General features: G+C 36.7%; 1 long non-coding RNA gene across 1 annotated transcript in view; it reads left to right on the forward strand.

The window, feature by feature from the left end:
* Positions 1-22157: 22157 nt before the first annotated feature.
* LOC145039173 (uncharacterized) overlaps positions 22158-22689 on the forward strand; it is a 533-nt gene continuing 1 nt past the window's right edge. The window contains exons 1-3 of the long non-coding RNA XR_013679766.1: positions 22158-22353; positions 22431-22518; positions 22615-22689. The exon at positions 22615-22689 is cut by the window's right edge and continues 1 nt beyond it. This is a non-coding gene — a long non-coding RNA (uncharacterized LOC145039173). The remainder of the gene's footprint in view (positions 22354-22430; positions 22519-22614) is intronic.

Raw genomic sequence — 22689 nt, forward strand, 5'->3', positions numbered from 1 at the left:
AACCCCGCACCCTGACTGCTAGCTACAGTCCACGGCTTACCAAGCCAAGGGGTGACAAATGTCACATTATATAGATGCTTGTAGGGCGTCTAGTGCTCTAGTCAGTATGGTTACGAGTATCCTGGGTTTCCTTATAATTCATGGCTTTAAGATAACAGTATTTCGTCAGCGATTTACACTGTATGCTGATGTCACCTTTTTCAGAGTCACACTGTTTTGACCTTGCCAGATGTATCTTTCATTTGATACCGTCTGGGGTCTGTTATCTCTGTTTGACCTTACAAGATGTATCTTTCGTTTGATACCGTCTGGGATCTGTTATCTCTGTTTGACCTTTCAAGATGTACCTTTCATTTGGTATCATCTGTGGTCTGTCATCACTGTTTTGACCTTGCGAGATGTACCTTTCATTTGGTATCGTCTGCGGTCTGTCTTCATTGTTATGACCTTGCAAGATGTACCTTCCATTTGGTATCGTCTTCGGTCTGCGTTCACTGTTTTAGACCTTACCAGTTGTACCTTTCATTTGGTAACTTCGGGGGTCTGTTTCTCCATTTGTTAGACTGAACCAGGCGTGTCGTTAGTTCGATACTTTCCTGGAGTCTATGACTCTTTTGCCTTATTCAGCAGTCCTCACTGCTGAGGCATATGTTATTCCCTGATGCCTCTGCTTTCTTTAATAATCAAATTCAGTATTTTGATATTATTAGCAATCAAGGGAAACTTCTTCTTACCACATTACACTGACCAATCTTGGTAGAAGGCTGCTTTTATTAAAGAAAATATAGGATTTTCTGGAAAGAACACTAATACACTGAAATCACTTAAACTACTGCTTTATAAAGTTATTTGACTAAATGACACTAAATACTTATGAACTCACCAGCATTGTAAAAATGCTGATAATCGCTTTTCAAATAACTTGTATTCTCAGGTTAGCATTAGACAGGTACATCCCCGGAGCTGTTGATGAAGATAGCTTAGTACCACGCTATATTTATTCTATTACTTGTATTACTTTAAATTTTTGTAATGTAACCTTGTAAAACTATTACTATTAATGCAAGTTTTGTTGTACTTTGATTACTATAATGCATGTGTTGTGATACTTGACATGTCGTCATCCACCCCAGAACGTTTCCGCCATTCCGGTTTTGGGGTGTGACATTTGGTGTATAGATCGAAATGGCAAGTACCCGAAGCAGAGTTGGGAATCAACAACCTCAACCCCAAGTGATTAAGCAAGTACTATAGTGGTACCTGCACCTGAGCTAATCACCATTGTAACAACCCGAAGTTTTCCATCGTCGAAAACTTGTTCTACCCGTGAGATTTCGCCGTTAGTCAATTCATTTCGTCCTCGTTTTGGGTTAAACTATTAAATTTATACGTTTATTATAATTTAGTGAGTGTTCAAATCCCCTAGGATCTCATGAAATTAACCCAAAAGTGCTTACTTCAAAAAGTTAGAAACAATCCCGCCGGATGACGGTAACTTAATTGGGTGCGACCAAAGGCCCCGTTTAATGCTGGTATCGGGGAGAATTCCACCGTGTCCAAGTTTTGGGAACTATATAAACGTGTTAAACCTTTCATTTGAAGCTTTTTCCCTCTCTCTACTCTCTCTCTAACCTCTCTCCTAAAATCCAAGATTTAGGGTCCAAAACTCAATTTTAAGGTCTCAAATCCTTTAGGTAACTTCCTAACCTCATTGTATAGCTTATTTGACTTCCAAATTCGAGACTTAATCATGAAATAGGACACAAAGTATGAGTTTACGGCCCAGGAAGGTGCCTAGGCCGTAAACACCAAAATTGAAGGGTTTTGAGCCCTTAAACACCTCCGTGACAATTTTGGGACCTAGATATGGCTAAATGACTTCAAGATATGGACTCTAAACATTTAAAACATGTATTTTGTGAGGTTTGAAGGAGTTTACGGCCAAGGCATGTGCTTGGGCCGTAAAATCATATATATGGGGTTTTCATGCCCTTAAACCCTTCCAAACCACAAACAAGGCTTAGATATGAATTATAGAATATTGGTTTTAGCATTTGGACACCTTAAACATAATTTTTGGGGGGTTTGTGTGAGTTTATGGCCAAGGCATATGCTTGGGCCGTAAACTCCTTATAAATGGGTATAAATTCAATTCTAAGGTGTTAGAAAGCCATCCAACACCAACAAAAGCCTTGGAATAAATCAAAGGACCAACCAAAAATAGTTTTAGGGCTTTAAAAACATCAAAAACCCACATTTGAGAGTTTACGGCCATAGAACATGTCTCATGGCCGTAAACTCATAAAAGGGTGTCCAATGGTGCCCCAAACTCATTTCTAGGCTTGTGGGAATTTTTAGAATCACATGTGATTAATTTTAGCACCTTAAAAACACTAAATCAAGGAGATATGAGAGTTTACGGCCAAAGATCCCATGCCTAGGCCGTAAACTCCCTTAAGTGTTGCAAATGGTGTTTTTAATTCAATCAAAGCCTTAGGTAAAATAATTCCAAGCATTTTCAAGTGTCCATATCCATTTATGACCCAAATTTGCACCATAAACCACCCTACCATGAGTTTACGGCCGTAAACTCATGGGGAATGGGTGTTTTGGACCAAAAACTCTTGTATAAGTTTATTCATGGGGAGTAAACTCAAGTCCCAAGTCCCTCGCTTCAATTCCCGTCCTTAAACGCCATTCGGGTCCCTCCAAAATACTCGTAATGGGGTGTTTCCGCGATTACAAGTAATGGTCCTTACCAAATAATCAATCTAGGTCCTAATTAGATACAAATGTGTATCTTTACATTATACCTAGGAACCTCGTGTGTTTGCAAGCCCCGGACCAACACTTAGCATCCGAATTCGCCACATTTCTCATCCGGTGAGTTCATACCCCTACCCTTTTTCAACTGTTTTCACTGTTTTCAGGGGGGGAATACAAGCAAAATTACAAGGAAATCTTGTACTCACACTTATTGTTTTCAGTATTAATCATTTTCATTCTGTATGTTCTATTATCAATAATTGTGTTTATCAAATAGTTCGAATTACGAATTTAGCTTTCAAACTAATCATAGATTTCTCGATAAAATGTTCTAATCTAAACTATGTTTCATAATCTAAAAAAAATAACTTATACTAATTTCCAATTATAACTAATTACGAATACGAATACGAATACGAAACTATAACCAGGAATAGAACGAATACGAAACTATAATTAGAAACAGAACGAATAATGAAACTACAACTAGAAACAGAACGAATAACACATCTATAATTAGGAACAGAACGAATACGAATACGACTGCGAATACGAATACGACTGCGAATACGAATACGACTGTGAATAGTATTAGCAGTAGGATTAGGGATAGGAATGCGACTACGAATACGAATACGAATACGACTGCGAATACGAATACGAATACGAATAATAATAGGAGTAGGAATAAGGAAACGAATACAGTAACGAATACGAATACTAACACGAATAAGTACAACTGTAACCAATTAAGAATAAGAACACGAATATGAAGATGTGAATCTAAGTATATTCCGAGATATTATCATTAGGATATCAGTATACCTAGTTAATACAATAGGTTCGAATGGAAATAAATCAGTATATCGAAATCAAATAACTAACAATTACTTTTAGGAAAGTACGGGACTTTCCTGGGGAAAACAAAACATTACCTAATCACGTCTACATCTTTTACATCTTTAACATCGTTCACATTAGAAACCAACATGCAGGAAAGCATGGGGCTCTCCTGGGTAACACTTATATAACTAGAAAGAGTAACAAACTGAATAACATTACATCTTTCACAATTAGTAACATACAATTAGGAAAGTATGGGACTTTCCTGGGTTCATAGATAAACAACCAGAACCGTGTAACCTAACAATCAATCAACCTTCTCTTTTAAGAAAATATGGGATTTTCATGGATAACAACTTTTCGGTAAACTAAAGGAAACTCGTACATTTTTCACAAAGCAAACATCTTATGAAATCACCAGCTTTATGCTGATTTTCAAACTGCTTGTATTCTCAGGTCAACATTAGATAGGTACCTAGCGAATCTTTTGGAGAAGACGGAGCGTACAGAAGACTCGTCTCTACTTTCGTTCATATATACTATGTATTACGAATGTACAACTTTACTTTTGAACAAATGTAAAATTTGATATGTAATGTAATGGTTGTTTACTTTGCTTACTATGTACACTGGATTTGATACTCAACTTGGTGTCAACCCCGAAGACGTTTCCGCCTTCGGTTTTCGGGGTGTGACAGATTGGTATCAGAGCCCTTGTTTATAGTGAGTGGAGTATACCAAACCTTACATGGTATAAAAACTATAAACACTAAAGGGCCTAAATGCTCTGAACTAATAGTATACCTCAAATATAAGTATTTTCAAAAGTATACAAGTATACCCGACAGTCGAAAATCCGTAACTACAAGTAGAACAAAACATAAGTAAATGGGTGTTGTACACTGCGGTTAAACCTGGGCAGTTATGTAGTCGTTTCTAGTATCAATATAGCCTGGCCAACTATATTCATTCGAGACACGGCCAACATGTGCTTGGGAGTGACTGTGGTACACAACATGCCTAAAACTTACCCAATACCCAAACAATGAGCCGTCGCTGCAGCGAATCATGAAATACTATGGGAGTATTTCTCGAGTCAAATCCATTACAAAATTTCTCATCCCAGCATTGCTCCTTAATCATTCCTTTAGCGATAATTTATCTGTTTGATAACTCCTTCCTGTTTTATCGCTTAATAGAATTCTATGTATACCATAAAGAGATATCCTTTGTATCATATCTCTTGATTCAATTCAGAGGATTTATCATCCTCTCTTCCTGATCTTATTAGATCAAGATGCCTCCAAGAAAGAGACCCAGCTTGCAGAACAACAACAATCCTCCTCAAACACCACCTTCTCTTCAAATCGACTTGGCAACCCTTCAGTCAGTTTTAACTGCAGCATTTTCAGCAGCCATGTCGCAAACGAACCCCGGTAATTCGGGAGGTGGTCCCCAACCTCAAAACCAGGAAAATAGCCAGGGACACCGAAAGGAGTGTTCATATAAAGACTTTATGCATGCGAAACCTACATTCTTCAATGGCACATGAGGTGTTATTGCTCTAACTTGATGGTTAGAAAGGATCGAATCTATCTTCGAGATCTGTGCTTGTTCAGAATCCGACAAAGTGAAGTTTGCCGCTTGCACTCTCACCAACAAAGCCCTGACTTGGTGGAACAGCCGAGTCAAATCTCTAACTCTACCTGTAGCCAATGCTATGGGTTGGGAAGTTATGAAGGAACTTCTACACATAGAGTATTGCCCTCGGGGTGAAATACAGAAGTTGGAGGATGAACTTTGGAATCTAAAGATGAAAGGTTACGATATCGCCACCTACACATCTAGGTTTGATGACCTAGAGCTTCTTTGTCAAGGGATGGTTACCCCGGAAAGTAAGAAGATAGAGAGGTTTATTTGGGGATTAACCCAGCCAACAAAAGGGAACGTCTTAGCTGCTAGGCCAGATACATACGACAGTGCCAAATGCCTAGCGCAAATCTTGATTGACCATAATGAGGACGTAGAGGAAGCAGCCACCACTCCTGAGCCGACATAAAGAAGTGGTGAGAAAAGAAAGTACTGGGAGGCAGGGGATAAATATCAACCTTCCCAAGAGTTCTCGAAGAGACAACAAATGGTGACAGTCCACGCTGCCACTACCCCTGCTGTTGTACCCGTTATCGGTTCCTCAACTCAAGCACCTATTACCAGATATGCCGGTGTTCTCCCGTGGTGTAACCAGTGTAGTTACCACCACTATATCCCCGGTCCCTGTCGTATAAAACTTTGCAAAAATTGTGGCCAAGAGGGTCACCTTGCGCGGAATTGTAGAACACCAACAAATCAAGCTCCTAGAGCGAGCGCCAGTCAGGTCTGTTATGGTTGCGAAAAGGTCGGGCATTATAAGAGAAACTGCCCCAATGCAACAATAGCTGACAATTCTGGAAGAGTCCTAGCTATAGGACAAGGTGAGACAGCCACCGATCCCACAGTTTCCCAAGGTATATTCCTTTTCGACAACCATTTTACTTGCAGTTCTTTTTCAACTCTAATCTAGAAAGATAAATTGTTACCTATTCATTCGAATCTCTCCATAAACGTAGAACTTCTCGAAATCCTTATTAGGATTGATCCCGTAGCCTACAAACTTCGATTAACCTCGAAACTTAGAAACATTCCTATGGTACTTCACGTCTTGGTCTTTTAGAAATATTCACCCAATGAAACCAAGAGGCGTCCCGAAAGTGAGGGTTCGCTGGAACATCAAGTGGAGACCCGATTCCACTTGGGAGCGTAAAAACCCGAAGTAGTAGACTCATCCTCGGTTCTCTTCTCAACTTGCAATTTGAGTTCAAATCTTTGAATTTCGGGATGAAATTCCCTCTAACGCGGGGATAATGTAACAACCCGAAGTTTTCCATCGTCGAAAACTTGTTCTACCCGTGAGATTTCGCCATTAGTCAATTCGTTTCGTCCTTGTTTTAGGTTAAACTAATTAAATTTACACGTTTATTATAATTAAATGAGTGTTCAAATCCCTTAGGAACTCATGAAATTAACCCAAAAGTGCTTACTTCAAAAAGTTAGAAACATTCCCGCCGGGTGACGATAACTTAATCGGGTGCGACCAAAAGCCCCGTTTAATGCCAGTATCGGGTAGAATTCCACCGTGCCCAAGTTTTGGGAACTATATAAACGTGTTAAACCTTTCATTTGAAGCTTCTTCCCTCTCTCTCTCTCTACTCTCTCTCTAACCTCTCTCCTAAAATCCAAGATTTAGGGTCCAAAACTCAATTTTAAGCTCTCAAATCCTTAAGGTAACTTCCTAACCTCATTGTATAGCTTATTTGACATCCAAATTCGAGAATTAATCATGAAATAGGACACAAAGTATGAGTTTACGGCCCATGAAGGTGCCTAGGCCGTAAACACCAAAATTGAAGGGTTTTGAGCCCTTAAACCCCTCCTTGACAATTTTGGGACCTAGATATGGCTAAATGACTTCAAGATATGGACTCTAAACATTTAAAACATGGATTTTGTGAGGTTTGAAGGAGTTTACGGCCAAGGCGTGTGCTTGGGCCGTAAAATCATATAAATGGGGTTTTCATGCCCTTAAACCCTTCCAAACCACAAACAAGGCTTAGATATGAATTATAGAATATTGGTTTTAGCATTTGGACACCTTAAACATAATTTTTGGGGGGTTTGTGTGAGTTTATGGCCAAGGCATATGCTTGGGCCGTAAACTCCTTATAAATGGGTATAAATTCAATTCTAAGGTGTTTAGAAAGCCATCCAACACCAACAAAAGCCTTGGAATAAATCAAAGGACCAACCAAAAATAGTTTTAGGGCTTTAAAAACATCAAAACCCCACATTTGAGAGTTTACGGCCATAGAACATGTCTCATGGCCGTAAACTCATAAAAGGGTGTCAAATGGTGCCCCAAACTCATTTCTAGGATTGTGGGAATTTTTAGAATCACATGTGATTAATTTTAACACCTTAAAAACACTAAATCAAGGAGATATGAGAGTTTACGGCCAAAGATCCCATGCCTAGGCCGTAAACTCCCTTAAGTGTTGCAAATGGTGTTTTTAATTCAATCAAAGCCTTAGGTAAAATTATTCCAAGCATTTTCAAGTGTCCATATCCATTTATGACCCAAATTTGCACCATAAACCACCCTACCATGAGTTTACGGCCGTAAACTCATGGGGAATGAGTGTTTTGGACCAAAAACTCTTGTATAAGTTTATTCATGGGGAGTAAACTCAAGTCCCAAGTCCCTCGCTTCAATTCCCATCCTTAAACGCCATTCGGGTCCCTCCAAACACTCGTAATGGGGTGTTTCCACGATTACAAGTAATGGTCCTTACCAAATAATCAATATAGGTCCTAATTAGATACAAATGTGTATCTTTACATTATACCTAGGAACCTCGTGTGTTTGCAAGCCCCGGACCAACACTTAGCATCCGAATTCGCCACATTTCTCATCCGGTGAGTTCATACCCCTACCCTTTTTCAACTGTTTTCACTGTTTTCATGGGGGGAATACAAGCAAAAGTACAAGGAAATCTTGTACTCACACTTATTGTTTTCAGTATTAATCATTTTCATTCTGTATGTTCTATTATCAATAACTGTGTTTATCAAATAGTTCGAATTACGAATTTAGCTTTCAAACTAATCATAGATTTCTCGATAAAATGTTCTAATCTAAACTATGTTTCATAATCTAAAAAAAATAACTTATACTAATTTCCAATTATAACTAATTACGAATACGAATACGAATACGAAACTATAACCAGGAATAGAACGAATACGAAACTATAATTAGAAACAGAACGAATAATGAAACTACAACTAGAAACAGAACGAATAACACATCTATAATTAGGAACAGAACGAATACGAATACGACTGCGAATACGAATACGACTGCGAATACGAATATGAATGCGAATACAAATACAACTGCGAATAGTATTAGGAGTAGGATTAGGGATAGGAATGCGACTACGAATACGAATACGAATACGACTGCGAATACGAATACGAATATGAATAGTAATAGGAGTAGGAATAAGGAAACGAATACAGTAACGAATACGAATACTAACACAAATAAGTACAATTGTAACTAATTAAGAATAAGAACACGAATATGAAGATGTGAATCTAAGTATATTCTGAGATATTATCATTAGGATATCAGTATACCTAGTTAATACAATAGGTTGGAATGGAAATAAATCAGTATATCAAAATCAAATAACTAACAATTACTTTTAGGAAAGTACGGGACTTTCTTGGGGAAAACAAAACATTACCTAATCACGTCTACATCTTTTACATCTTTAACATCGTTCACATTATAAACCAACATGCAGGAAAGCATGGGGCTCTCCTGGGTAACACTTATATAACTAGAAAGAGTAACAAACTGAATAACATTACATCTTTCACAATTAGTAACATACAATTAGGAAAGTATGGGACTTTCCGGGGTTCATAGATAAACAACCAGAACCGCGTAACCTAACAATCAATCAAACTTATCTTTTAAGAAAATATGGGATTTTCTTGGATAACAACTTTTCGGTAAACTAAAGGAAACTCGTACATTTTTCACAAAGCAAACATCTTATGAACTCACCAGCTTTATGCTGATTTTCAAACTGCTTGTATTCTCAGGTCAACATTAGACAGGTACCTAGCGAATCTTTTGGAGAAGACGGAGCGTACAGAAGACTTGTCTCTACTTTCGTTCATATATACTATGTATTACAAATGTACAACTTTACTTTTGAACAAATGTAAACTTTGATATGTAATGTAATGGTAGTTTACTTTGCTTACTATGTACACTGGATTTGATACTCAACTTGGAGTCAACCCCGAAGACGTTTCCACCTTTGGTTTTCGAGGTGTGACAACCATGGTCGGAATGCAAGAAATGATGAGATGATGTTGGATCTTCAAATGGAAGAAACAAGGCATTAATTCAACAAAATCGGAATGAACCTACAATGCCTGTTGAATAACCTAAACTGAATGAAGTTCAGTCAAAAGAAGGTAACTATAGTAGAACCATTGGTCCAGATGAACCGTTAGTGGTTAGGAGAAATAACTAAGACAAATAAATTGAAAGAAACAGTTGCAAGAAAAAAGACTTCATGACTTGCAAACCATCAAATTTTACTGGGAAAGAGGATCCAATCAGAGTTATGGACTGGATCTTGGAGATGGATTTTGCTTTCATAACATGAGGACGCAAAGACAAGCTACAAACCACATATAAAGTGCATCAGTTTAGGGGTGGCGTTGTTTGCTGGTGGAACACCTAGGGAAAGATCATGAGCCCCAATAAGCCACTGCAACTGACTTAGGCAGAGTTCCTAGTGCATTTCAAACGAAAGTTCTAGTCAGCCCACAATCCGCTAGAGCTAGAGAACCAATTCCTAACATTAAAGAAGGGCAGCATGTCTATTGATGAATACACCAATTCTTTCACCGACAAGATGGGGTTTGCTTTGCCCATTCTCCCTAACGAACTAACAAAAGTGGATAAGTTTACAAAGCGACTAACATGGGAATATGTTGTGTTGGTACATCATGCACCTACTCTACGGGCAACTATCTGGGTTGCCAAGTCTGTTAAAGATATGATCAAGGGAAGAGCCACCAGAAAGGTTGAGGCTGGCGAGAAGCGAAATTCTGAAGGATCCTCAAGGTCCGACAAGAAGAGAAAATTATCGAATTCAGGTTTGAAGAAGTTCGAAGAAGGTGCACAATTGTGTGACAAGCGCAGAAAGAAGCACAATGGGAGATGCTCTAAATAGATGACCTACTTTAAATATGGGAAGACTGGTCATTACGCTAGTGAATAGACAACCAAGAGAGAATTATGCATTAAGTTTAGTGAAGAAGGACACCTCAATGCTTGGTGAAGAAGGACACTTCAAGCAAGACTGCCCAAGGAGAGAAGAAGCTACAAAGCCGAATGGGCCGCCAAAACCAAGGGCAAGAGCATTTCAGATGATTCTTGATGAAGTAGATTAAAATGCAAGGAGTCAGGAGTGAGGATGGATATCCAAAGATCAAGTTATGAAGAAGGCATGTGGATAGTATCAGGAGGTGTAGCCTATCAGAAACATAGTATAGGTTGAACTTGAACACCTATGTAATCATTTCAAAGAATAATATAATTCATTCGTTTTTTTACCTGATGTGTTAAGTTGTTATGTGATTCTCTTTTATGGTGACTTGGAAGAATGCGAGACAATACTTGGGACAAGTACGAGTAGGTGTGAGTGGTAGTAGAGGCCAGTACTGTTGGATTAGTGTTTAAGTCCATAACTATTTTGGTATGTACTTGACTCGATGGTGCATGGTCCTTTTGGGTTGCCTTCACCAAAGCAACTTGATTGGAGAAATATATAGAAAGAGAGGATAATATGATTTATTAATATGTTATAAGAATAATATACTAAAGGAGAAATCATATTTGTTTAATTAATATTGGTCAATAATTAATTAGGAATTAATTTTGTGATCAAGTGTAATTAATTAAACTTGAGGGGCTGATTTTTAATTATGTGATAGTTACAAAATAAGGTAAGGATTATCTTAAATATAGGGTGAACGAATTTGAGGTGATAAGGCCTTAGAATTCGACTATGATAAGGATTCAAGGATTATCTTATGGGTTGCTTTGTGGATAAGTAACTAGATAAGGATAATGACTGAAACCCTATCTCTACACTTATATAAAGACCCTAAGGCCTTAGAATTCGTGTACTTGTTCCCAAGAAGTCCTAAGGACGAATTCTAACCTCTCTCCTCTCTCTTTATACCTTCTCCATTTGCTCTTGGTGTTTGTAAGCCATTAGAGGAGTGACACTTGTGACTCTAAGCATTCCAAAGTCAATTCAAGGTGGAATTAGGATTGTTATTGCTATATAACAATCAAGGTATGTTATTAAACCCATTCATATGTCAATATCGATTTCATATACTAGAATTAGGGTTTATAGTCTTGGATTCAAAGCATGTACAATAGAGAAACCTAGATCCAAGCATTAGGGTTTGTATGAGCACATAGGATGTCTTATGACTAAAACCCATCAGTGGTATCAGAGCCATTGGTTTGGTTTCAATTGTATGAACTTGATATATTAGGGTTTATTGCCAATAAACCCTAAGAGGCTAGGTTTTTTCGAGATTAGGGTTTGCAAACCCTAATTTGCAAGAGTTTGAATAAGATCTTCAAATCCTTTCCTTAAACCCTTAAATTTCGAAATCTAGGGTTTGTTATAATCCCTTGATTTTCGAAATTTGCCTCCTCCCCAAGATAAGGTCCTAATTTTTAGGGATTTGGATAATCCCATATCTTGTAATTATCCTCTAATTGTTATATATGGTGATTCAAAATCTTGCATTATCCATCCATATTTTCGAAATCTATATAGATATTTAAGGGATTAGGATAACTTAAATGTCTAAATGGTAATTATCCTCATTATTTAGATAATCCCTTATGATTTAATAATTAAATTAATAGTCTAATTCAAGATAATTATTGAATCAAGAGTTTTAATATTTAAAATTTTAATTTAAATGTCATAAATTCGGAATTTTAAGATAGATTAAAACTAAATTGTTTTGAAATGTTTCAAAACTTGCCCTCAAGTTTTGGAATTTAAAAGTTGATTAAAAGTTTAATTAGGAATGTTAAATTCTAAAACCCTAGTAATGTTTTGAAAAGTTCAAATCACACCTTATGGTTTTATTAATCAATTAAGGTGTATAATTAAAAGAAGTTTAATAAATCCATAAAAGTTTAGGTTTACAATTTAATTGAATTAAAAGTATAATTGTTAAATTTGATCACCTAATATTTTAAAAGTGTAAAATGCACCCTATACTATATATATAACATTAAAAGTCTAACATTATATATATGTATGAGTAAAAGTAAGTCTTACCGTTAGTAGGCCTCATTCACGAAGCTGGTCTATAAGGGGTGTTTAAGGAAATTGCCTATAATATGGCGATTGAATGGGTATCCACTCTTACCCACCGCACTCTTGACTAGTGGAGGGTCGTTAGCCGAACGGGTAGGATAGGATGAAACCTTCCATTATAAGTATAATGAAATACAAAGTAACTAAATGTTTTTCAAATTCCCAATCTTAGTTACTTAGGCAAAAGTGAATTGATGCAATTCCATGAAATTACACTTTGTGCCCTTGCGAAGACGTTAGTGGAGCATGTGTGGTTTACTGGCACACTAAATGGTTCTAAGAAAAGGTAGCAAAGGGTGACTCAATGTTTGTCATAGTTCGGTGGAGCGTGTGTGGTTTACCGGCACATCGAATAGGTGACTGTAACATGTGAGGGCACCATGTAATTTTGCATGGTTATTCACACCCGCTTTGTGATCCTCGGCATCCCAGTCACAAACTAGAGGGGCATATCGAGATTTAAACATGCCATTGAAAGTTCAATGAATCTCAAAGGATCTAGGAGTTTTCATAGATTTAAAACTTAAATTTCTTTTTCGTTTTTCATGGTGGAAATTAGTGAATCGTCATTCACTTACCTTCAAATATTCTGCAATTAGGGTTACGACATCCCTCTCCCGAGTTGTAGAATATTGTGTTGGTTCCTAGCCTTAGTATTTCATTTGGGTGACTTACTAAGGACTCAATCAATCAACTAACTTGAATTTCGTTTTCTCCCGTTTTGTAGATGTCAAAGTTCGACAACTATGGTCTTCTCAAATCCTGTGGAACAAGCATTCCACATGAAGATGATATTCCATGATTCGATCGAGGAACAAGAAATCATGCTTCACTTCCTCCTCCTCCTCCAATTATTCTCCCTAACCCACAAGATTGTAAAATTGAAAGGTTCAATATTACTCAAGCCCTGTTGGCAAGTAAACATAAAGAAGGAAAGTCGGTGTTTGCACACGTCTTAGGGATGATGTCACACATTGATAGGTTAAGAATGATGGGATCCATTGTCGGTGAAGAAATGGCTGTTGATTGGGTTCTTCCTAACTCGTATAGTAAGTTCGTAAGAGAGTACTATATGATGAACCACGACGCAACCCTTATTGATCTCACTTATATGCTTATTGCTGCTGAATCAGCAATGGTTTAGCGCAATAGAAAAGCAAAGTTGATTGGTGAATCTGCCTTCAAGACCTCTATGGATATAGATAATGGCAATGAAAGACATGCAATGATCGAAAAGTTTGATCATAAGAGAAAGGCGATGTCTGAAGTAGTTCCATGTGTTGTTACAAAAGAGTCAATTTGCATTTATTACCAAGAGAAAGGGCATTGGAGACGAAGTTGCCCTATTTACCTAATAGATCTAAGAGATGGGAGAGTCAAAAGTATGACTACGCTTCAGGTAAAATCCACTATCTAACTCCGTTAAGTTCCTATTCATTGATTCTTAATACATGATGTGATAAGATTGAATTTGAATGTTTTGCAGTATCGATGATAAGAAAGGAAGCTTGATAAGAGAGCAAGGTGAATCTAATCACAAGAGATGGATCTCGATCGCATGGACTTGAAGATTGGATTTTTGAGCTTAGATAGTTATGATAGAGTTGTTAGAAATTTTCCTTTGACATAGTTTTCAATAGATTTTGCATTGTAATGACAAATGTTTTTCCGCTGCTTTTATAAATGAAATACATTTTGTTTTACTTATTTATTTATTTGTTTACTTCCTTGCAATGAAATCGTTATGAAAATTGATGTTTGCATATTTCTACAACGAATGGATATGATTCTTACTTATGTTAATTATGGAAATGTCGAGAATTTACCAAATAGGGAGAGTTTCTCATCGCCCAAAGTTTCAATTGGACAAAAATTTGGAATCACGCAACTTGGTTTTATGATGAATGAGAAATTTCATATTTGGAAATTAGACAAATTCGTTGACAAAGTGGCAAGTGAAGGACTAGGAGATCGAGTACACAAAGTTGTGTGTTGATCAAGTTCACATTAAGAGTAACAAATATATTCGTCATGATTTACTAAAGGTTTGGTAAATATGATTACACTTACAAGATTAAGTGTGATTCTGAACTGATTAAAGGGTTTAGATCAATAGTAGAACGAATAAGAAGAATCAAGTAGGCAGAAAGATAAGAGTTTCTCCATTCTAAGAAGAAGGGAGAGTAGCTTTTATGCTTTATGATAAGTCTTAATGATTAAGAACCATATCTCAATTGATCCTCTAAGTGAGTCTTAGTACAATTGTATGTCTAAGAAGAGGAATCAAGGATTGAAGAAATGGTTAGATCAAGAAGTCTATCATACTTCGTTCCAATAACAAGTCTTAAAGTTAAGATTGTGACAATGAGTGAAAAGTATTAAAGGTTTATAACATTCATCAAATGTGGAAAGTTGTGATGTCCTGAATAAGACAAAGATCGACTAGGACCAATTTATGAAGTGTTTTTGATAAAAACTACACTAACTCTTGAATATTTGTTTGTTAAGAAATGTTTATTGACAAAAGAATCGTATATGTCAAGGAGTCAGTGGGAGTCTTTATAGTCTTGAAAAGTTTCAAGAACAAATCAAATAAACCTTATCGATCATCACTAGCACACGATTTGAGGTTTACAACCTATCGTGTTGACAATATTTTGATTATGTGCTGTTCCAATTGAGTTAATTATGCACGTGAGTCCTATGAGTTCTCATTTTGAACGCATAAAAGGTAAGGCACCTTAACCAATGAAAGGTACATTGATAGGAAAAAAGGTGAGTTGCTTAACTACTTGGAAGACGTGGTGGGCAGTTGTGCTACCATAAGGCAAGAAATCAAGATTAAGATAGTTCGGTCCATATGAGTTTGAGTTTGTCGTAAACTTTGGTTTTAACAAATTCACATGGATAGGAACAAATACACCATTTAAATCTAAGTGTCATAAGATTTCCTCCTTCATGAAAATGATTGTGAGGAAATGATTTCACTAAGAAAGATTTTAAGAAGATAGTGATTGTAAAATTGCATTCTCGAATTCGATCATGGTTACGGTATCCCTTTCCATAATTTGAATTGTGAGGTTTGGCAATTAGTCTTAATTGTTGAGACACACATATGAACTATCTAAAGGCAAAGGTGTATAAGTTCAAGAAGCCTTGATAAAAGATTATCAAAGCATTAAGTATTAGAAACATGGACTTAATAAATTCAATAGGTATTGTTTTTCTGAAAGTTAAGATGTTTATGAATACATGTCGTAGCTAGTGGGAGCATAAGTGTTATGTTTTATAATAATCATCGTGATAGTGGGAGCATAAATGTTATGATTGTATGATTATTAAGGCACGTATTGCAAGTTGGCAATATTAATTATAGAAAACAAGAGTCATTCTTTGCAAAGTTGTAAGGATGGAGTAGTTGTTTTTGCTATAATTAAAGGAGAGAATATTATGCTTCATTTCAAATCTGAAGGATTAGGTTGTGAAATGTTGATAAATTTAGTCAAAGGTACATAGTGTGTTCTTAAAATTTCGATTATGATTACGGAATTCGTTTTCACAATTTGAATTTTGAGAACATAGCAAATAAAACATTATGCATCGTGTCCTATACGCTTCGGGTAAAGGATTGATTGCAAGTGCTTTGATATTTGACCATTCTAAAATTTTCCAAATGTCTAGCGCATTTAGAGGAAAAGGGACTAGAATGGATTTTGACTAAAATAATTAAACAACTATCAAAGGACAATCCAAAGTTCGACGAGGATTGGTATTAATGGACCATATTGACATTATGATGAATAGAAAAGATTCTATTAAGAAATGAGTTGTCATATGGAACATATGGAAGCGTGTCCATACTGGGAAGTAAATATTGAAAAATTTATGACTAGATTAGAAACTTTTATGCAAAAGGATGTTCAATGGAATGTACTTTGAGTGAGAGACATCATATCTAAGGAATTGCCTTGTAACAATCTCCGATAGAGGACTTTGTAATATCATTGGCAATAGTCTTTGTGACTTTAGTGCAATGACATTACGAAAGAATCATTGCATAGGATGTTAGAATCTAGCATATTCTATAAGTAGCAAGAATTTTGATATTCTTTTACTTATGAAAAAGGATTCGGAGTTGTGAAATGAGAATGATTGGATAAGTGTCCAATGTGATCTATTTCATAAAGTAAGAACCATAGGTAAACATTGTGTGCATGCTAGGAGCATGGGACAAGTGTAATAATTCAAGTAAGAAGTTGATTACCCGAAACGACAAATAATGAGTAATCGGTATGGTGATAAATAAAAGGAGTTTCATTTATAGTCAAAGGTTTGAGGCCATATGGGATTAGTATTATTCTTGTGTTTCACCTTGCATGTTTTGACTTCCAGAATAATTGAGTTTATTAAGAATAATCGAATTATTCAACCGGGCCACAGTCGTTCATATGTTGGAAGTAGATATGAATGAAGACTATCGTGAATTGGTGTGTGGATTGTCTAAAAGAGTATTAGACATAAGCAAATGTTTGCTGCAACGTTCATGAGTGCTTACGAATATGATTTGAGCATTGGATTAAACCCACGCTCACTTGGATCACTCCATGACTTGTATTACGAGTGATTGGTGAGAAGATAACATCTTATATTCTTGAAACTGAGATGTGTGAGTTGTATCTTGCGAATCGGTTGCACATTGATAATATGTAAACGCATTAGTAACTTGGTGTTATAAAACATATTGTTGTGTGTGATTCGGTGAGTGAGTGCAAGCAAGCATTGTATCAATGTTTATCCGTTCCTTTTATTCAAAGAATAAAAGCGATATCTTTTGGGCCCCTCGATGGTTTAGTGATGACAAACATAAATGCTCGGCCAGGCTAGGGCTAATTTGATTTTTTCAATTAGTCTGTCATCATAAATCAGAAATCGAGAAGTAGTACAAAGAGAATGATTAGAAATCATATCTCATACGATATCTAGAATGGAGGAATATATGATCCCTTATCTAAGGAAACGCATATCTGATAGGATCAGAGTTGACAGCGGCTTTGGAAAGCTACGATTGCAGATCAGGATCTGAAGTCATACGCATAATAGTTATTAGACTTATCCAAGTGGGAGACTGTTGGATAAGTGTCTAAGTCCATAACTATTTTGGTATGTACTTGACCCGATGGTGCATGGTCCTTTTGGGTTGCCTTCACAAAGCAACTTGATTGGAGAAATATATAGAGAGAGAGGATAATATGATTTATTAACATGTTATAAGAATAATATATTAAAGGAGAAATCATATTTGTTTAATTAATATTGGTCAATAATTAATTAGGAATTAATTTTGTGATCAAGTATAATTAATTAAACTAGAGGGGCTGATTTGTAATTATGTGATAGGTACAATATAAGGTAAGGATGATCTTAAATATAGGGTGAACGAATTTGAGGTGATAAGGCCTTAGAATTCGACTATGATAAGGATTCAAGGATTATCTTATGGGTTGCTTTGTGGATAAGCAACTAGATAAGGATAATGACTGAAACCCTATCTCTACACCTATATAAAGACCCTAAGGCCTTAGAATTCGTGTACTTGTTCCCAAGAAGTCCTAAGGACGAATTCTAACCTCTCTCCTCTCTCTCTTTATACCTTCTCCATTTGCTCTTGGTGTTTGTAAGTCATTAGAGGAGTGACACTTGTGACTCTAAGCATTCCAAAGTCAATTCAAGGTGGAATTAGGATTGTTATTGCTATATAACAATCAAGGTATGTTCTTAAACCCATTCATATGTCAATATCGATTTCATATACTAGAATTAGGGTTTATAGTCTTGGATTCAAAGCATGTACAATAGAGAAGCCTAGATCCAAGCATTAGGGTTTGTATGACCACATAGCATTTCAGATGATTCTTGATGAAGTAGATTAAAATGAAAGGAGTCAGGAGTGAGGATGGATATCCAAAGATCAAGTTATGAAGAAGGCATGTGGATAGTATCAGGAGGTGTAGCCTATTAGAAATATAGTATAGGTTGAACTTGAACACCTATGTAATCATTTCAAAGAATAATATAATTCATTCGTTTTGTTATATGATGTGTTAAGTTGTTATGTGATTCTCTTTTATGGTGACTTGGAAGACTGCGAGACAATACTTGGGACAAGTATGAGTATGTGTGAGTGGTAGTAGAGGACAGTACTACCGGAAGCACACGACTCACACTTGGATCAAGGAAAGTCATAAGCTTACCAAGAAACTAGTAATTGATTATGTTTTGTTCATGTCTATCATTACCATCGTTTCGGCAATGACGAAGAAGATTATTGTTAACCCGACGTTAGTGGTCATATCAAATCGAGGCCGACTAAGATGAGTATGTTACGTGATTTAAAGAAACAAGATCCGTGTAGCATCCTACTTAAGCTAGAGGATTGAAGTAAAAGATAATCGAAGAAATAAATAGAAGTATCGCGATCGCCGTGAGAGTAAGAAGCTTGTAGCTAGAAGTGTTACATACTAGAATGTGATTATACCACATTAGAACCTGAAGGAAGGTATCTTTCATTCTGGATGCTAACTCAAAAATACCTAAGTCTAAACGTTGCATCATACGATGAGATGTCATTAGAACATGTCCCGTTAGTCTGTTATGCTAATCAAAGTAAAGAACTTATCTTAATTTAAGTTTGTTTAAGAAAGAGCAGGAGTCTCACTACTACAAAATAGAGCTTTAATGACGCGCAAACAATAACACTCGTTGATAGAGGACACGCGTTGGTGTGTGCCCTAAAAAATGATGTCAACTTTGCAAAATTTGAAGGATAGTGGACACGCATTTGTGCGTGCCCTAAAATTAGTGTAAGAAAAGAAAAAAAATGCGGAGGGCGCCTTTCATAAAGTGTGCGTCCTCTATATGTGTCGCATTATATTTTTTTTCCTATACGCGCGTTTTTAAAGGGGGAAAATGAAATCGTCTGAAATTCTAAAATTTTGAAGAACCCTGCTTCTACCCTCTCTCCTCAGTATCTCCTTTTTCATTCACTCCTTCCTTCTCTCTGTAAACCCTAAGCTATCGCCACTGCCACCGCCATTGAGCTTAAGAACTCAATCCACACTAGAATCCTACAATAGAACCCTAATAATCCTTTTGAATCAAAACATCCTTTTGAATCGGCTCGTCTTCCTTTACCTCTGTACTCTCTCTCTCTCTCTCTCTCTCTCTCTCTCTCTCTCTCTCTAAGCCCTAAGCTGCCACCACCAACATCGAACCCGATAAGCTTTAAGAGTTTGGAGTGCATCTAGAAACCTAAGCACACACTTCCGCCATCTCAAGATACCAGTTCAAGATCGAAACACCATCCCTCTATCCCCACTCAGATCCCACGCACCGCTGCCCCTAACCTTCTCCTTCAAAACGAAAGAAATGCTCGATGATTCTTCCTCTACCGGTGGTCCCACCTCCGAATCACTCGAGACTGAAATTTTTGAGGACCGTCTCTTACAGGTACGTTTCTGTAATCAGAGTGGCAAAGGGAAGAAAGTCGACCCATGGAAGAGCATGAAGTCTGGGGAGAAATCCGGTGGGAGTTCAGGATCTAGGGAAAACATATACCTCCCACTGGTGCCTTCGAAGGATCCGAATTCAGGTTGAGTTTGGAGTGCGTCTAATGAAATCTGATCATCGGCGATGCAATAACGGTTCTCTCTCACACTCGAACCCTAGATCTCGCTTCCTACCCTCCTTCATCTCTATTCTCTAAGACAAAGGATTCCAATAAAAAGGATGTGCGTTGATTTGCGCTGGAGATGGCGCTCCTGGAGATGAGCTGCCTCCTCCTCCAATAAGAAGTATATAGGAGCGATTCTTAATGTATACTGACATTATCACCTTCACCTCCCCTCGTCTATAACTTCACCGTGGTTCTGCACCTAGGTTTGCCACCGGTCGCTTCTAGCTTTGCACTCATTGGTATGGAACGCCAGCTCCTGTTTAGTTTGGAGTGCCTATGTTGAATCACTCTTACTACTCTTATTCCTTTTCTCTTTGCCGCCACCTCCTGCTGTGCACCGTTGCTTCTCCGAATCCTCTACCGCCACCTGTTTCTGGCTTTATTACCCAGAAATTTGAGGTTTACTTTGGTTTAGGTGTGATTCTTCTTCCTTTTCACATCGTATAACTTTATCTTCACTCTAATTCTCATCTTTGCATTCCAATTTTATTTAGCCTCTCAAAATCGATCTCAAGGTCGATTTTGCATGTTTTTTTGACTTTAATCAATTTACTTTGACATTTGACTTTAATCTATTTTGACTTTAATCAAGGTCACTTTAGTTTGATTATGTGATACTGGTTTATTTATTTATTAAGCAATTCGCTTTCATATTTGGAAATTCAGGGGGTTTGACTCTTTATAGTTTAAAGGAGGCAAGAACCTGTACTAAGGTTCAAATTTAAGGATTTACAGAATTGTGAAGGGGAGAAGTCGATTCACAGACTAGGCAGCGAGACCAACATTTGCACTGGTTCTTTTGGTATTGTTCATTGTTCTGATTGGAATGGCTCTGTAAGTAATACACCTTTTTCCTTTTATTATTATATATGTAACGAGGGTATTTTGGTCTTTTCATTTAAAACTTTACAAACTCCACTACTTTCCAGGATGTTGCAGTGACGATTCTTTTAGAACAAGATTTTCATCTAGAGAATCTCTATGAAAAAACAAGAAGGAAGGTGAAACGACAACTGTCAATGGTGTTGCTGGTGGGACGTCTAGTGGGAATGGACACATGGCCACAGTATGTGCTTTCATCTGTTGTTCTTCCTGATGAAAGATTTTTTTTCTTAATTTGACTTTGGCTGATTTGGCAGAAGAATATGGAGCAAGAAGGCGGGATGGGTAATGGGGATTCAGCACAAATACGGATGAGCAAAGGAACCGAGGAACCGGTCAGAACCGGAACAGTGTCTGATTTGTTTTCCATGAAGTCTCACCTACATGAAGACATATGGTCTGAGATTATTATGAAAGATTATGCTGTGTTAGTGCTACATGTGTGTCACATGGGAATACTCTTGCAAACAGTAACTGGACTGAAAGCAGAAAATGGTTTGCTTCAACATGGTTTATGTGAATCGAACTCTCTAGTGTCACAACTAAAGGATCATAACTTGAAATCAAGAAAAGAGCTGGAACAAGTATTATGAGAATAATAGTATGTTAATGGTTCTTGATAAGTTTAAAGAAGAGGAGGTGAAACAAGTAGACTGTATGCTGAATATAGATTGCTAAAACAATAGTATGAGAATAATAGTATTATTGTTTTGTATTTACTTAATGAAATCTCATTTCTACAACATTGTTAATTCTTTTTTTGAATATAGATTGCTGAAACAAGTAGACTGTATGCTTAAGAGAAAGAAGAGGAGGTGAAATTATATGAGATTTCTGTTGAAGAGCTTGATTGTATGGTGATTGTCCTTGAAAACCAGGTTAGCTTTTTTTTTTTTAATTAGAAGTTAGCATTATATTGTAAAACTTTAGATGTATTTTTTTAATTTTTGTTGTATATTAATTTAAGGTTGACATGGTCAAAGGAGATGCTGAAAAGCAACGATTGCAAAGGGAAGAGCTAGAACTAGAGTTTCATGCTTTTAAACAACAAATCAACCAAATCAAAACTAGTGATTAAGACATAAAAAGGTTTGATAACCATAACTCATCAAAGAAACATTGAAATAATTGTGCATTTTTGTTGATAAATGACTCTTTTTCTACAGAGCTTTGAATGAAAAAGAGAAAAGTCTTCAAGAGTCCCTTCAGCAGGTTGGACTTCTTGAAAAAGAGATTGCCAACAAAGATAAAGTGGTGCAAGTTCTTCTCTTTTTTCTTGTATCTGATTAAAACCATATGTAAGTTAACTAATTTAACCTATATTTTTATTCTTTTTTAATTTTTTCTCAGATTGTCCAACATAAAGCTCACATTTCCGAGCTTAATCTGCATGCTGAAGCTCAAGATAGAGAATACAAACAAACG

Source organism: Lactuca saligna, chromosome 4, assembly GCF_052625555.1.
Source record: "Lactuca saligna cultivar CGN05327 chromosome 4, ASM5262555v1, whole genome shotgun sequence".
NCBI classification, from domain to species: domain Eukaryota; kingdom Viridiplantae; phylum Streptophyta; class Magnoliopsida; order Asterales; family Asteraceae; genus Lactuca; species Lactuca saligna.